The 16,444-nt window shown below is 44.6% G+C and overlaps 1 protein-coding gene across 7 annotated transcripts in view; it reads right to left on the bottom strand.

Moving 5' to 3' along the window:
* cpx (synaptic transmission protein complexin) overlaps positions 1 to 16,444 on the bottom strand; it is a 482,383-nt gene that overhangs the window by 320,978 nt on the left and 144,961 nt on the right. The window contains exon 1 of one of the 7 annotated variants that reach the window (XM_087349771.1): positions 674 to 695. The exons of the other annotated variants lie outside the window; for them this stretch is intronic. The gene's annotated coding sequence lies outside the window, so the exon portion shown is untranslated. Of the gene's footprint in view, positions 1 to 673; positions 696 to 16,444 lie in introns of those variants that run through there. 7 annotated transcript variants of the gene reach the window in all.

The raw sequence follows: 16,444 nt of genomic DNA, 5'->3' as shown, positions 1-16,444 counted from the left end.
CCACAAAAGTAACCACATCCTTCTTATTCTTCTTTAGCACAAACTGAGACTGACGCATCAACGATCTCCGCTTCACCGTAACTTTCTCACCGCGTCCAAGGTCGTATCGGACGGCGTACATTTCACACGATTCTGGGCTGTCCTCAGCGTGAGACAAAACCCTGACACACGCAACGCCATCTTTGTGATACCGGTGTGACGTAAGAATAATCCCAATTTTATCCGGAACTTATATCATGTTTACTTTATTACACTTTGATATTTTAATGCTCAAATATGCTTATTTTAAACACTTTATTACTTTTAATTATATAATAATGTTGACGAATAATTTGGCCTGTCTCTCATCTGAGCATTTTTAATCTTCTGAAACAATTAGTGCGTTATACTTTTTGGTTCTCAAGTTTTTAACCCAAATATTATGATATTAAATTTCGTATTGGGGGTTTACAAGAAGTGTTTTTGGGTGAACTTCGTTTCGATTCTAATCGACTCAAAATGAAGTTCAAATTGAAGTTTATTGGGTTTTCGAAAAACGGCTTATTGTATTAAAAAGTTAATACGCTTTATTATAAACATTTTCCCATGTGGGTAGTATTTGAGGCAGAAGAAGGAAGAGTATTTGTTGAGGTTATCAAAGTTATATTTGTAGTGTGATTAACGTATAAAATACCTGTGCGTGCGTGTGCAACGGCCTTATTGGGACACTTCCTTGCACGCTTTAATATTCCCTGCGCCACACTGGAGGAGGATGAAAAATATGGGGCGAAGCCAGAATTGGATGCGGAAACTTCTGGGCGCGCTGCGAAGTTTCAGCGAGTGACAGCCATGCGCTAGTCGAGGTCTCGTGCAAAACTGAAACAATCTCGTGCGTTGCGGTGTGTTCTACATTTCTAATTTGAAAGCAACGCTATTAATTTCAGCAGCAGAGTTCACTGAAGTCGACACTGACGTCAGTACCGAACTGACAGCTGCGTGGCGCTGCTGAGAAATGGAATATGAACTGTGTAAACACGAGTGGCAAGGGCTGTCCAAACGCCAACATTGGATCGTTGCGTTCTTGGCAGGTTTTAATATTAATTTCTTGCAGACGCGAAACTGTTCTTCGAATTTATTACGTCATACAAAATCTAAATGAATCGCAGGAATCAAACTGAGTGCGGTAATGTTTGCCCTTAAAATTTGAAAAGTATTCACCGCCTCAAAAATTGTTTGCAAAAAAATGGACATCACAAAGGCTTGATGGTGACTGCTGGGCCGTTGCGTCACATAAACCGGCAAACGTTTACCTCCGAAACGTCGATAAACTTCTACCAGACTACACGCCGGAATAACGGAGAAGACAGCCATCTTCATTATCTGCCGTCATAAATATGTTTTGTAAGTGGTCGTTCTCTGAAACGTCGATACAGTTCGATCTGAGCTTCACGCACGCTCATGCACATGACGTCCACAGTGGACGCAAAACGTAATTGAAATCCGTAAGCGACTTCTCAACTCAAATATGCAGTAGAGGGCACCCGATAATACACATTACAATATGTACATATATTTTTGGGATAGCCTGTATAATTGACACGAGCCTCGGCTTCAAAGGGCAAATGACTTCTGCTCTGGTATACTACAAGGAAATGAACAGCATATTCATTGGCTTTATTTCCCGATTTTATGAGACTCTTGGGTTTGAAGTACGAGGTGAACAGATGCAATCACGTGCGGTCAGTAGACCGATCGGCCGATAAAAAATTATGATATAAAAAAACATAAGTTTTTCCGTTGTTTTGTCTGGTAGTGAAGCTTGGTCTCTTACCCGTGATACATACGCTGTAAAACGGCCAAGACTGAGCTTCGAATCGATTAGAACCACTTCGTATATCAAGTCCTTTCCAATCTGACACAGAAAACAAAAGAAATGAGGAGGCGGAACGAAACGCGGCAGATGGCAAATGGAGCCGTGCCTGACAACTACACTTAACACGACGCAAAACTTAAACCGCTTGAAACGCACCTCGTATCAATGCCATTAACAAACTGCGCCTGCAGTTTATGTTACCCGCATCAGTCTTTCCAATTACGAACTGAGTGGAAACGGGACGCGGTGTCGCCATGACAGAACCCTCCAGTTCATTAGGCGGAGTGACACAAGTTATCATCAAATTCGACGCTCAGACAGGGGAGCTCTCTTACCTCGGAGGACGCTCCCGATAGATATGCTAATACGCGTGAGTCATAATACACTGACATGTGCGGGTATTCCCCTATGAAGCTGACTCGCGTGTGTGGGTTGACTGACAAACGAATGCGCACAGAAACAGAGTGTCCGAAACACTCGTGTTTCGTGTTCTTCTCAAACCACACGCAAGAATTTAGAAATGTTATCTTGAGAATGATTTTTTTTTTCCAAAACGATACTCATCTCATTACCTGTTACAACATTCGGCTGAAACCAATTTCGTCTCTCCTAACTTTATTAAAACCCATCAAAAACGCATTATACATTAATCTCTGCAAGGTTTTATGTGTGTACTCCGCAGAACACATAAAAGTTCCAAAAGTGTTCTTTACACCACATCCGATGGACGTAATGTCAAGTAGTTCATGCGGCCACTAATATATGGCAGCAAGAATAGTTCGTATGGCCATTGACAGGTGGCAGCGCGAGCAATGACGTCACCAGTCTCCGAGAAACGACAAAAGACATCACCGCGGAGGACCATTCCCCCACATCACAAGTTCGAGGATTCGTCACGTTGGTACCACCGAATACAGTAAATTAAGAATACAACACAGTGTGGTACTCCCTAAAAGCATAATCTGCGTACCAAATTTCATCAAAATCCGTTCTGCCGTTCTCGACAGAACTTGCGCAAGAGATCTTCTTCGCTTGCGCTGAAGACTGAACTCGCAGTTTCGAAATGGACTGACTTCCAAAAAATGTTTATTTCTTCTCTGTTTTATTGAACAAAATTCAGTTACCTGAGCCCTAAATCTGCTGCGGTCCAGTGATCTGAATTTACTGCCCATCAAAACAGTCGTGGGTTTACAGAAGCACGGAGAGAAGGAAAGCTTTGGACCATCAAGAAGGTAGCTGCCTTCCTCTTTATGGCTGGTTCTAATCTTGTTACAGTTCATCTTCCGTGGCCTTGGCGACCGCCGAAAGACGTCCATTCCGATTCAAGCAGTGTCCTTCCCCCCCCCCCCTTCTTCACACTCGCTGACCTACAAGCTCACCTGGAAACAGCTGACAGTCCAGAACAGACGTTTTTACCTTTCGCGGGAAAGAAGGCGGGCTGTTCAGAGCAACAAACGCGCGCGATCTGACGAAAGTAACAAAAGTCAGGTTCATAACTTCGTAATGCCTACGGCAAGGAACGCGCAGTTGTGCCACGACGGATATGGCGAAGTTATACGGCGGGCAAGTACCTTCTTGAGAAGCCAGCAGCCGCTCGGCCAGTGAGAGAAATTGCCCGACGCATCACGCCACGGTGAAATGGCGTTAGTTGGAAAAACTGGTCGAACGCATCCGAGATATGAAATTTTCATGCTCCTTGCACAAGCCCCAATGAGGTTTTGTTCGATTCGGCTCGATTTAACGCCCACTTCGCGTAAAAGTCAACGCGAAAATAAATTCTCACTCTACGACAAAACTGTCCACGAAATGTAGCACAGAACAATTTCTTCGATCGGAAAGATACATAACGAAATTTGGGGAAAATATTTTCCGTCTTATGGGTGGTTATAAATATTTATCACCTTCCTCCTTAGTTCTAAAACGCACAACCCTGCAGATGAAAGCGATGCGGTCGTTCGAAACCAACATGCTGGAGCTCCAGTGTCACGTGACATCCCACAACGAGACGTCAAACTCAATTCTTCACATTGGATTACTGGCCTCGAACTGAGGCCTCTATGTTATTAACCTGACCACACTTTAATGAATTCAATCTCATTTTCTGACCATGAAATGTCACAGAAGCGTCCTTAATGACTTGCTGTACTTTGTGTTCACATTTCAACCACAAATTCGACAGCCCCGTGAGCCTAATGAAGGTCGTTTGCACGCCGCGTTTGTCATCAGTAGAGATTTCCATTCAAATCCACCGTCCAGACGCTAATCAAACGACAGCTGACGGGGGCTTACGGTGGCAGGTGGCGGCGAGACTGCACGCTAAATTCAAGCCGCAAAACTGTTTACAAACGACTACGCCACATACGACAAAGCCCCGAAACAGTCTGGACGGGTTTCTATAAATTTCAGGAAGAGATTCGTGGCTTCCTTAAACAAACATTACCGGCTGCTTCCCTTCTGTTTTCGTACCACGCAATCGAGTGCGTTCCTCAAATTTCTGAAATGCAGCTGTGCAGAATTACTTGTTCACAAGCTCCTGTGGTCCATTGTCAGCTTCCACGTGAAGCTGATGGTATTACAGCTACCAAATAACTCCGCGAAGCAGAGTATTTGTTGGCAAACTGATAGTTGCTCAGCTAGCCAATAATTTCCCGCCCTTTCTTGGACACCGACGGTTCACTGCCGCCTTCACGAGACCCCGCCACAAGTCCACATTCGAAACCAGATGGGTCCAGTCCAGCCTCTCCTACGTGGAGAACTCTGTTCCCGTGTATCTCGAGACGAAAGGCGGTGCTAAAGCTCACTCGATGACACCCGGTGCTCGGACTTAACACAGCGCATTTACGTATTTCCCCTTCATCATTGTACGGCGCTGACGTACTGATCACCACCTGACAGCATCATTCAGATCACCACTGGAGCGAGGGACAGAACAATGCGCATCACTGCAGCAGAAGACGGAACAACGCAGACAACCGCGCACTGAGTACAACTGACCAGACAGTATCACGAGAAGGCACGGGAGATGAGATGGACTGGCGTGTAGCAGGCATTGGAGACAGAAGAAATCTTGCGAGACCAAGGCGTAGATGGTAAGCGGACAATAAAATAAAAGGGACTGGATTGGATTCTGGTGGCTGCTTCTTGAGGGCACGCTAATAAACTTCTCGGTTTCATAAAAAGCGATGGGCGGTTATCGGACTCTGCTTCAAGGAGTTACTTATCTGCTCATTTCTCACGTTCTGTTATTCAACGCTTGAAGTACATCGCAATTCGATCTAATGGGCTCCTTTTCCCACATTCGTATTTGCCACCCTTCATCAGTTCAAGTTCTCATACTCCACGTCTCTTCCCGTCTTCGTAACGACCGCCACGTGGTTTCCCGTTTGTTTGTTTGTTTATTGTCGCGGCGACAATTACCCTCGTGTCCAGTGACGTAACAGCAAACTGATTCTTTGCATTTCCGTGCAGTGATAAATGGCCTTTGAGCCAAAAACCTGCATAAATGAGTGAAATTTTAGCAATTAATGTTCTGAATTGCACAGCTGAAGGGGTGTTTAAGGCTTTTTTTTTTCCAAAGTTTCGGGAGCTCGTATTTGTCACGCCCGCTCGTCCACCCACACAGTGACAGCGTCCGAAGAAAGTCGGTACAGAAGAGATTTTAATTTCGGTACAGTTCTCTTATCTGAAACAGCCTCTGAATTTAAAGAACCGAATTCAATTTCACTCGTGTGTCTTTTGCAGAATTAACCGAGCCTGAAAAATTACTTACAGTGAACAAGTTTTTCATTGCGTTAACTTCCGTTTATTCTTAGCCTCTAGACTTCCGGTTTAAATTTACTTTAAGAATATATTCGGAGCCCTTTAACAGACGGTGATAAGACTTCATTTATCAATTAAAATACATGAGTGTTACGTAGGTAAAGTTCTGTTAATTTTAATTCCACTTTAAGCCACACTTTAATCGGCTGTGTAAGTTTTTATAGCATTCTGTTGAATATTCACTCGAGATAAAATGTATTACGAACAAAAGCTGCACGTACCCAGAACTCAGACACGTCCTATCTTAATGTACCTTATCTTTTTGCAGAAAGTTAAATAATATTTAGAATATCAGTACGTTGATACCAGGATGATGTCTCTTGGGGGCGGGGGCGCCTTTGTGATGCCGTCACGAGGGTTAAAAGACGCTCGGGAGCTCGCATTTGTTTGAAATAGGAAGAGCCTTTCTGTGCCCTGGCCTGTCACGTGTTCACCTCCAGTGCTGGTGGGGTTCAATTTTCATCGAACGCTCACACCCAGCGGTTAAAAGATGGAACTTGTCGATGAAGCGACCGCATGCCTAAAATGCCAATACAAAACCGTGGTATCGCAGCGGAATGTGCGATCGAATATAAGAAGTATGCTCCAACTATGAGCACAAATACCTTGAATAGAGGCCAGCATCTTCGTGCAGAAAGTTAGCTGCCACCTACTGAACCCGGAGCGGACAAACTCCGCGCCAGCCTTCGATTTATTGCTAACAAATGAATAAGAAGACTATCGGATGCTATGAACTGACTCTTCCCATCCTACGGACGAGATATCTCGTTTAAAGCAACGGGTACTCACAGACCACGGCGAGATTATTTGGTGTTTCAGATGGCTCCTGAAATAAACAACTCCCTAAGTAACTAACTAACTAACTAGTATTGACATCTCACTAACAGAAAGTGTGTATGATCGTAACAGCTATCAGAATAAAGACCTCTTGAGTGGAAATCAGCAAGGATAGGTTAGTATTTATGTATATATGTTTGTTTGTTTATGTACGTCATTTCAGCCAGTGAATTTCTACAACGTGAAGACAGCCAGAAAACTGCACTAACAAACAAAGCGTGTACTTTGAAGGTACGAGATGTCTCAGCTACTGACATAGTCAAAACGCGCGGCTTCGCCCCGACTACAGGACAACACACATTACTCCAGAAGGCGTCTGTCCAGACGTGGACCGTCACGGGTTTATTTGATACAGAAGTTGGAAAGAAAGTGTTCCAAGTTATGGAGGACAGTATCGACATCATGAAGTCTCCGTCGGCTAGCCAATAGCCAGTCAGCCGTTCTAGGTGCTTTGGCGGTGTCCCTGTGTGAACAGCCACGGCAACCCGAGCGGTGGCAAAGGAATCGAAACTTCCTGGCTTCTTTCTACCTTGTACGGCTTAACTGAGCCATCCGGAGGAGGGGTGAGGAAGGGACTTACGCGTCGACAAAACAGTACCCTTGAGAGGAAACTTCGATTTCAATTGAAGTATTCCTTCGTCTACGACAGATCGACGGCTGGTAAAATGTTTCTGAGGTGCGCTTTGCGACGCAGGTGGGAATTTCTTCTTGTGATTGAAATGCAAAAAAAGACGCGGAGAGAAATTTGGCGTAAGAGTAAATTTTCAGACATTTTCCTGAGGCACAAGGAATTAGAAGCAAAACGCCACGCGTTCTAAACCTCGACGCTACTTCGTGCTTCAAGCTCCGGCTACCTTGCTTCTGGGAAAGGGAACCCGACAGGCGAATGGAGCTCGGTATATCGAGGTTCGAATTCCGGCTGCCAAATAATTTGTCGTAACCTTCAAATGTGCTGTAAGTTAGCGCTGGAAGCCAAAGCTCATCTTCGTGTTTAATTATTCTCTGCGCACCCGAAACGAAACACAATCGCGTCTCCATTACAAACATCAACTAGTTCGTGACGTTTAAGGAAATAACGACCGCTTATTCTGAGAATCTTACGAAAACAGTGAACAGTCTTTGGGAGAAATGTAGACGTACGAAATTGTAAAATAGGTTTCAGAGCGAAGTTGTCATCGCGTTTTGAATAGTCAGAAGTGCTTCCCTACAAAACACGTATGAGAAACATCTGCTCCGCGACTTTAATACGGTGTCCAGACCGGAATTCAAGATTCTGATACCCCAAGCGCTGAAGATGTCCTTCGTCGGTACTGAGTAAAACTGAGAGTGTCTGATGAACCTCTGAGTAATGCTGAAAGAGAAACTTGCAGAGAGTTTAAAGGAGCGAGTGGAAATTTAAGCCGAAACTTCAACTTGCCGAAGTAGTTCTCGCGCGGAATACAAAGTCGCAGGACGCAAAGTGTCATTAAAATTAATTTCCTGGACTCGCATCTCGACTTCGTCCCGACAAACTTGAGACATGTTAGTGACGAGCATGAGGAACGCTGTCAGCTCCAAACACCCATGACGAAGAGGCGATAGAAGGCCGACCAGGCCTGAGGCCGCTGGCGCTGGGCTTTGAAAGGGAAATGCAGGCGTCCAAATCAGTGGGTGCATTTTAGATGAGTACAAACAAGATTTGCTACTTTGATATCATTACTGCGTCAATAAATTCGTCAGAACTTAATTTTCAATTCACCCAGCATTGGCGGGAGGTGACAAATTACGAGCTAATTTTCAAAATTCAGCTTTAAAAATCTGCACAATACGGCATCAATATTTGTAATGTAACTAAACATTTATTTTTTGTCGAAGACAGCTGACTTCTGGGACGTCGGTTTGTGTCTTCCAGACTCCACGGTGCAACATCCCAGACGACGACCATTTTCACACACCAAATGTCACCTTCATTTTTGTCGTTCTGCGTTATTAACCGATGTCGAGCGAACTGACCTCGCAAGTTCGATAAAATTAATTACATTTCACGGCTGGACTGTCGCTAAATCCCATGATAATTGATTACGTGATACAAAATCCCTCGAGCCGATTTGCACCTCCAAGTAAATAAGAAATAGGCCACCACTCCCTTCGTCCTTCAAAAACCTCGCGTGCAGGTAGCCACTTAAGGCCGCAACTAGCAGTGATTGGATTAAGGTAGCCACGGCATATTTCACGTCAGTTCTTTTCCGTTCCCAGGCAGCCTGCAGACGAAACCGCGGGGCATCATAAACGCGTCCCAGCATTCTGATTCCAAAACGCGAAATGCGTTCTCATCATGCCTTCATTTTCCACAATACCAATAATATTATTAATCTGGTCCAGAGTCCGAGCCGATCCCTCGCCACAGAGGGGGGGGGGGGGGGGCTGATGCGAATAACATTTTTTGTAACGGACATGCAACGCATGCATTAGTCCCGCCTACTGCACCTGATTTAGTTCGTTCTCTGACCGAAATCGGAGCGGCGACCCCACGACATTCGGCAAAAATGGTCTAGCCCCTTATTTGATTTGGCTACATTCCATATTTCTTACTATATCTAACATTTTAATCCTTTAAAGAACCCTCCAGAAGTAACATTAAAGATGTTGAGTAAAACTTTAATACTGACGTGACAGAGTTCTACTCTTTTCCTACTACAATTTTAAAGTACCCAGATATGGCCTTCCATCATTGCTATATTGTGGGTTACAAAAAGTTAAACAAAACATGATTTTGGGTTCGCTTTATTACACTTTAAGTATTTTACACTTCCGCACCTTACAAAAACTTGTACGCAATAAAGGACGCGGCACACAAACTCAAATTCGAAGGCTGCATAAAGTAATCCCTAATTTCGGATACAGGTAATATGACGTCACTCACGGCTTGCAGTAGATTCCTCTTCTTATAAGGACGACAATAAAAGTATCTGAGAACATAAAACACTTGCAACTCTGATAGCAAGAAAGCGTACACGTGGAAGACCACACCCTCAAGTCTACGAGTGCCCCTTTCATGCTCCTTTGGAGCTCCCAGGTTCTTTCTTCAAACCCCCCCCCCCCAAATGTGTAATTCTGTTTAGTGTAACGGTGACACACACACACACCCACATCGTTCACGAGTCAGACAACAAAGAAATGAAGGGACTGAAGTTAGGAGACCCTGGTGGCCAAGGGAGTTGGCCACCACTGTCAATCAAGCTGCAAGGGCAATGCCCACTCGCAGAGCGAAGTGGCGACCACGCGGTAAATGCGAGGAAGACAGGTTTCGGGTTCGGAGGTTGATGAAAGCCACAAAAATTGTTCAAGCCTTTAATTATTTTATCTGTGTGGGTCTCTAATTAAGCTACGAGTAAGGGCTAGTTATCACCCTATGCGCGTGTACGGAAGATACTGGCGTGTGCTAATGATGTCAACTTAGTCTGTGAAAACATAAATTACACGAAGAAAAATACAGAAGCTAGCAAAAACGATGGTCTAGAAGTGAGCGCACCAAAATGCAGTCAGCTAATGAACCCTCCGAGAATGGCGCAAAGCTGAAACATTTGGGAACGAGAGTAAGAAATCAAAAATACTTTCACCAGGAGAGTAAGAGCAGACTGATTCTGGGGAACGCAGTTCAGAATCCTTTGTCTTCCCGTCCGCTGTCTAGAAGTACAATTAGCGAAATATTTAAACTACCATTTTGCGTGTTTTTGTATGAGACCAAAATTCTCAGAATTCCTGCACCTTAAACACAGAAAGGGGCAAATGACCTTGAAATTTTGAACCACAATTTTCAGGCCAACAAGATGACAACATCAAGGAGGATGTGATCGGCAGTAGCACACTGTGGTACAGACGAAATCTTTGCTGGAAAACCGGAATGGAAGACGTCAATTGGAAGACGAAGACACAGATGGAGATTAATGTTAAAACGATGACTGTATGGATTGCATTCACATGACTGTCTTATGGGATGTTGCGTCGCGTGGTCTGATCAAAACTGACCGACGTTTCAGAGGAACTCACTGCCTGTATCATCAGGACGACAGTAAGAGCTCCTCAAACGTCGGTCTCCGTGAGAACCCGACGCTCGCCTCTAAAGTGGTTTGACGTGAGCTGCAATTAATGCACAGATAACAGCGGCGAGCAGACGCTTAATGGCTGCAGAAATGTTTAAGGAAGACATTGGTTCGTCTCTTGTGTGTCGCAAACTTGCTGGCGAGAGAGACGCGCGCCTTTAGGATCCAATCGGACTACAAGAGAACCTGGAACTGAAGTCACGGACGACGATCGAGGGCATGCGGGTGGATGGGGGGGGGGTGCCGTGCTTTGGTAACCAAATTGGGGATCAAGATTTCTATCAGCAAACACGTGTTCTGGACTTTTCTCGACAGTGACAAATGCGGGCTGCATTACAAGCGGACATTGAGATGAAAAATAATTCAATCGAACTGCGCGTAACTTGGATGACACGTGTAGAAAGTACGTGTTCGTCCATGAGCACATGCAACAATAATAACAATAATGTCCCTACTTTAGATGATACGGAAAATTATTTAATTGGTTTATTCGTACACCCTCATCTGTGCGACATGCCTCATCACACACACAGAGTGGAGCTCCATCTGATGCTGCATATCATACGAGCAACGACACCAGTCCTCGACAATCTGATAGTGACTCAGCTGGCCAAGAAGTTCCCCCAGTCTTCACAGCAACCCGACACCGGGACCTCGCAGGTACGCGAACGCAATCAGAGCAGACGAAACTGCGAACATCTGGTCCACCATCTCCGAGCGAGGGCGAAGTTAGTTTTATTACGACTCCAGGTGTTTGTTTATCCGCCTGTCAGCAACAGATGTGCCACGTCGACTGATTTACGTGTCACACATCGACGTGTGCCCCGGTCGAGATAATTGACGGTACCATTAAAATCCGGTATGACGGAATGTCTTTAGTGCAATGTAAGAAGGGCATACGTCAACCGTAATTTATACCGACTTCAGCCAAAGAACAAGATTCACAGCAAACAAAATGCAGTTCTGGTTTTCGAACGCGGACGCTGCAGTCAGAATAAAGCGTTCGCTGTAATTCTGAGACGCTTCAAAAATTCAAAACTGAAGTATCAGAAAGCCGCTTGTACCAGGTTCGGTCCTCGGCTCATTCCAGCCCGTGAACTTTTCAACGCTCTCTTCTGTCTTCATTTATTTATTTATTTAATTTCCTCTTCGCCTCGCTTTACGGTTATTTGCGGCAGTTCCTACTTGCAGCTTGCAACTTTATAAACGGACAGAAATCCGATTTTCCGAGTAATTGCCACTTTCCAATAGCAAGCCGATGTAACCAGCGACTTGTTTCCCCCCAACTTCTGTAACTACGAACAATTAATGGACCTTCAGAATCTGCTGCTTTCGGCCAGTAACATTTTAAAGTGTTTCAGATAATACGACACAAATTTCGTTCAGTGACATCTTCCGGCAAAAATCGGCACAATGTCTTGCGTGAAAAATGTATTACAGTTTTACGAAACGACAATTATTTCATGCACACGTTTTAAACTGAGCACACAAATAAAAGAAACTTACAAACTCCTGCCATGAGAACGGCGGAAATCATGGGAAAACAAGAAAGCAAGGTCACTAGGAAACTGAACAAGAGACCGCGCTGTCAATCTTCCAGCCCCATTTGGCTGGCTCCCGGACTGCCGGATTCGAAGTAACCGAACGAGGCTACAGACGGTCTAAGCCAGTGGCATTCAACCTTTTTTGTTCGCGTACCCCCCCGATATAATTTCTCTTCAACTTTGTACCCCCAAAGTTTTTGGTGTATAATTCAAGTTATACATAGTATATAATCCACATCTGATGGGATAAAACGAGCTAGCAGTTTACAGATGCATTTCGTGATGGTATGTGCACTTACCGAAAAGCAAATTAACCCGGAATGATCAACATGGGTAAAACCAAGCAGGTCCATTTAATTGAAACGAAATATTTGTCATCATTAATCACGTTATTAAATTAATAATATCCTTCTAACTTCTGGAATGAGGATGGAGGCAGTTCGCACCCTGAGATGTCAGGCTGCACTGCCCAACATCCCAGAAGACAGCCATATTCACAATCGCAGCCGTGAGAACCGTGAATCTCACCAATATCCTTCCATCTGACGCGGAGTACTGATGCAGTTATGCGCCCCGCAATTTGAGAAAAAGGCAGCGCGACCCTGTCACGTTTTTCCTCCAGACTGCGACGTTTCTGCAGATGTGACGTCATCGGCACAGCAAACGCGAAACGACGTATTCCTACAACAACAGGAGGCGGAGACCCCACACACACAACTTGGCACCTATCTGCCATCTAGTGACAGTTCCAAGTAGTAACTACAACTGCCTCTGTTGACGTGAAAATTCGTTTTGTTTTCGGCTGACCCCCCCCCCCCCCCCCCCACGGGGCCCTTCGATCGTTACTGTGAGTGGGGCAAAGGACTGGGTGCCTCTGCGACGAGTTGAATCTGGCAACGCGACACAGGACAGCGCCGCGAAGTCAATGAGACGAGGATGGGTTGGACATGTAGCGGGTAACGACGTTGTTCGTTATGTGTATCTTGCATTCCTGAGATTTTACGATATTATTATATATTAAAATAGGGGGAATCACCGATTTCGTTCCCACGAGAAAACATGTGAACCAACGTCTTTTCACTGGCTAGATTAGTTTTATTAACCAAGAACAGTTCAGCATAATTATCATATAATAATTTTCTGAAAATTATTTTAAAAATACATTTGTTAAAAGTTTATTTATGTAAATCTTACAATTATGTTTGGCAGTTCGTTTCATAAGGAACTCTATCTATTGGCGACTTTAAGAACTTCTGAATTAATTGTGACGTTCGTCATAGCAAATGTTCGTAAACCGAGAGTTGCCTGTACACGAATGAATTTCGAATGGAATTCAGAACACTGGCGACCTCCTGAGCTGGTTTTTCGGGTCTGTTTGCTTCATTCATGATGTAACCACTTTTGTTTGCATTACGATCATTTATTTTGGATTAATCCAAATCACTTTCTTTTAAAATATCTTCATTCCTTCTCGTACAGCCTGATCAAAATTGTGTCGTTAATAGTATTATATCTTTTTGTGTCAATGTCCAGAATTCGCCGCTACGCAAACGAGACGGGGCGGCTAAAACATCACTGGATGCTGTCCGTGAGGTAAATTTGATTTCACAGAACTGTACATGCTGAAGCAGTTGGATTTCTGAGAAGTTTTCATTGTAAGGTCGGTCTGTCACATTATAATTGATCTTAAAGAAACCTGTCGAATGGCACAAGACCCAGTGGCGGTGATTTGTTCAGCTTGTAACGTCGTTAAACACTTCAACAGCTAGACAACTGTCAGCTGGTCACGCAGGAACCAGAGATTCGAAGTTTGTAAACCATCTGTCGGTCAGTTGGTTACCTTTCGTTAAATTCAGTTTCGATTCCACTAAACAAGACTTTTCTTCAACTTTAAAAAAATCTACAATGGCCCTCCTCACAATATTATCAAGCTATTAAAATCAATGAGGATGAGATGGGCTGAGTATGTAGAACACATTGAAAAATACACAAAGCCTTAATCGGAAGAGAAGAAACCAATTTCGAGAACCAGTCGAAGATGGACGATATTGTTAAGAGTCCTTTAAAATATGACGCCCTGTGCGACATTTCGCAACATGCTACTTTTACGGTGACTCCCTCGCCCCCGCCAAACCCCCACAGTGGATGACCACCCCTTGTCGGCTGTCTGCTTCCTCAACAACACACGAGGTGAGTTCGTCCGGATCCAGAGAACATTCCCTCTTTCGTGGCACTGCGAACACGTTACATCAGAGGCAGGGGATTATATCTTGAACAGCTGCGTGACTGTCAGCTTATTGGTCCGGAAAGATTTTACGCAAGGTAAACTTGTAATCCGTCATCTTCAAATACTTGCACGGCTTGTTAAGGTCACGCTGAAGCAGCTCTCAGTGACCAGGCAACTTCGCTGCCGACACAGCATTTGATACACGACAGCACCACCTATAGTGCACTTAACGTTGGTGGGAACGCAATTAAGTGCAAGTCTACTTGTGTATCACGTGACCGGCAGTTACGGCGCACAGCTCCGTTCAGACCCCATTACTTCTATTAATCTTCCTTGGAGAATTACTATGTTACGACAAGCAGGTACTGAACAAAGGAGAAACTATATCCGTTCTGATCACACAATGAGGGCAGCACAGTACGTCTGTCCGTCCTATGTTTCACCCACGACCCTCGACGGGCTTGGTATCTGAAGTCCACGCCGGTTACATACCGATAATGGTCCGCGCTGGCTGAACACAACTCCGAATTCAAGTGACCTTGAAATTGAACGTCTAATTCTTCTACAAGATGCTCATCTTAACTAACCCATTTCCGACATTTTTTTTCAGCAATATAACGAAATCCACAGGGTAGGAACATTAGTCAAATTGCTTCCAAGGCTTATACCAGATGATAATATTAAAATAGACCTCAAAAACAGTGGACTGGACTCTTCTGGCTCAGGACAGCGGGCTCTTGTGAACACGGTAATACAGTCGGGTTACATTTTATGGACGAGCTAATCAACAGTCAGCTTCCTAGGATGGACTTTTCTCCATGCAGGTAGTTCAGTAAATATTACACAGACTCAAAGCCAGTGGTGAAAATTATGCTGCATGGAAGAATTTTCCGCTTGGCAAGCTAACAGTCGCTCAGCTAGTAAGAAATGTTCAGCATCCTCTCAAGTTCTATGGCTCTTCGTCGTGTTCATAAGAGCCCGCAACTTATCCTAAGCCAACTGATTCCAACCTCATGCCCCATTTTTGGCAGCGACAGGAGCCAATGCCTTCCAGGCCTTGGGATTAACCGTGTGCATCTGTTTATCACCTGTTCTTCCCAGCTCACTCCCCTTTATTTAACTCATAACGTAGCCGACTTCTATACAGCGTGCCATTCGTGAAACTGGCACGTCCGTTTGCCTCGCTAGTCAAATCAGCGAGACTAATCAGATGAAACAGGTGAACATCGTCATACCCGATGACAAGGGTGGTTGAGGTAAACGGTAGTGAAAACTCTTGAACCGAGAAATGGCACTCCACAGCGCCATCTGCTTAAAGATTCGAAAATTCTTCTGCCTCAGAAGGGGTGTACAACGAGCCGAGTGCCAGGACAATGCACATCGCGCCTTGAGGAACCGAGGGAGAAAGACAGAACCGGCGTCACACCGGAACTTCCGGCCGGCCACACGGACTTGGGTGCGCGAATTTTATATTCGTTCTTCAGTGCATTGAATACCCGTAACACTTTGTGTGCATCAATGACGGAATCAGAGCCCAGAGCATCTACTCACATGTACAAAGACGGGCGAAGTCTGCACGCATCAGTATTTGATGACAGCGGGCGACAAGACGATTATCACAACAGAATTTCGGGTGTTGTCGGACACGGATATGAAATGAGTGAATATGTCTGTAATCGTATTTCATACGGAATCATCTTTATCTGGGACATCTACAGCGAATTTTAAAATGCACACGGAATTTTGTTACTCCCTCGTTTTTGTTTTATTTCCAAGCACGGCCTCTGTAAACCACATTTCTCCTCAGAGGCACGCTGGTGACCTCTGACGACCGCAAAACACAACACATACGTCCACAGGCGCACAGAATTTAAACGCGCGCCGCTGGAAGGAGGATTTCAAGAAATGGTTGTAGTATGTATAAGAAATAAGTGACGTAACTCCAAAGACGGTTGTAAAATGGCGACTGAACCCGAGAAAGCAAATTGAATTTCATGAAACGTCTTCCGGATGAGCCGTTCAATAGCGATCACGTGCTCGCGAACTGAACTCCAGCTCACAAAATGATTTGTATGGTTCAGTA

The sequence above is a fragment of the Zootermopsis nevadensis genome, unplaced genomic scaffold (assembly GCF_977971745.1).
Source record: "Zootermopsis nevadensis isolate Lab colony 2312 unplaced genomic scaffold, Znev_1.0 Znev_ptg000016l, whole genome shotgun sequence".
Taxonomy (NCBI): domain Eukaryota; kingdom Metazoa; phylum Arthropoda; class Insecta; order Blattodea; family Termopsidae; genus Zootermopsis; species Zootermopsis nevadensis.
Note: the sequence above shows the minus strand (reverse complement) of the source record. Positions and strands in the feature narration are given on the sequence as shown.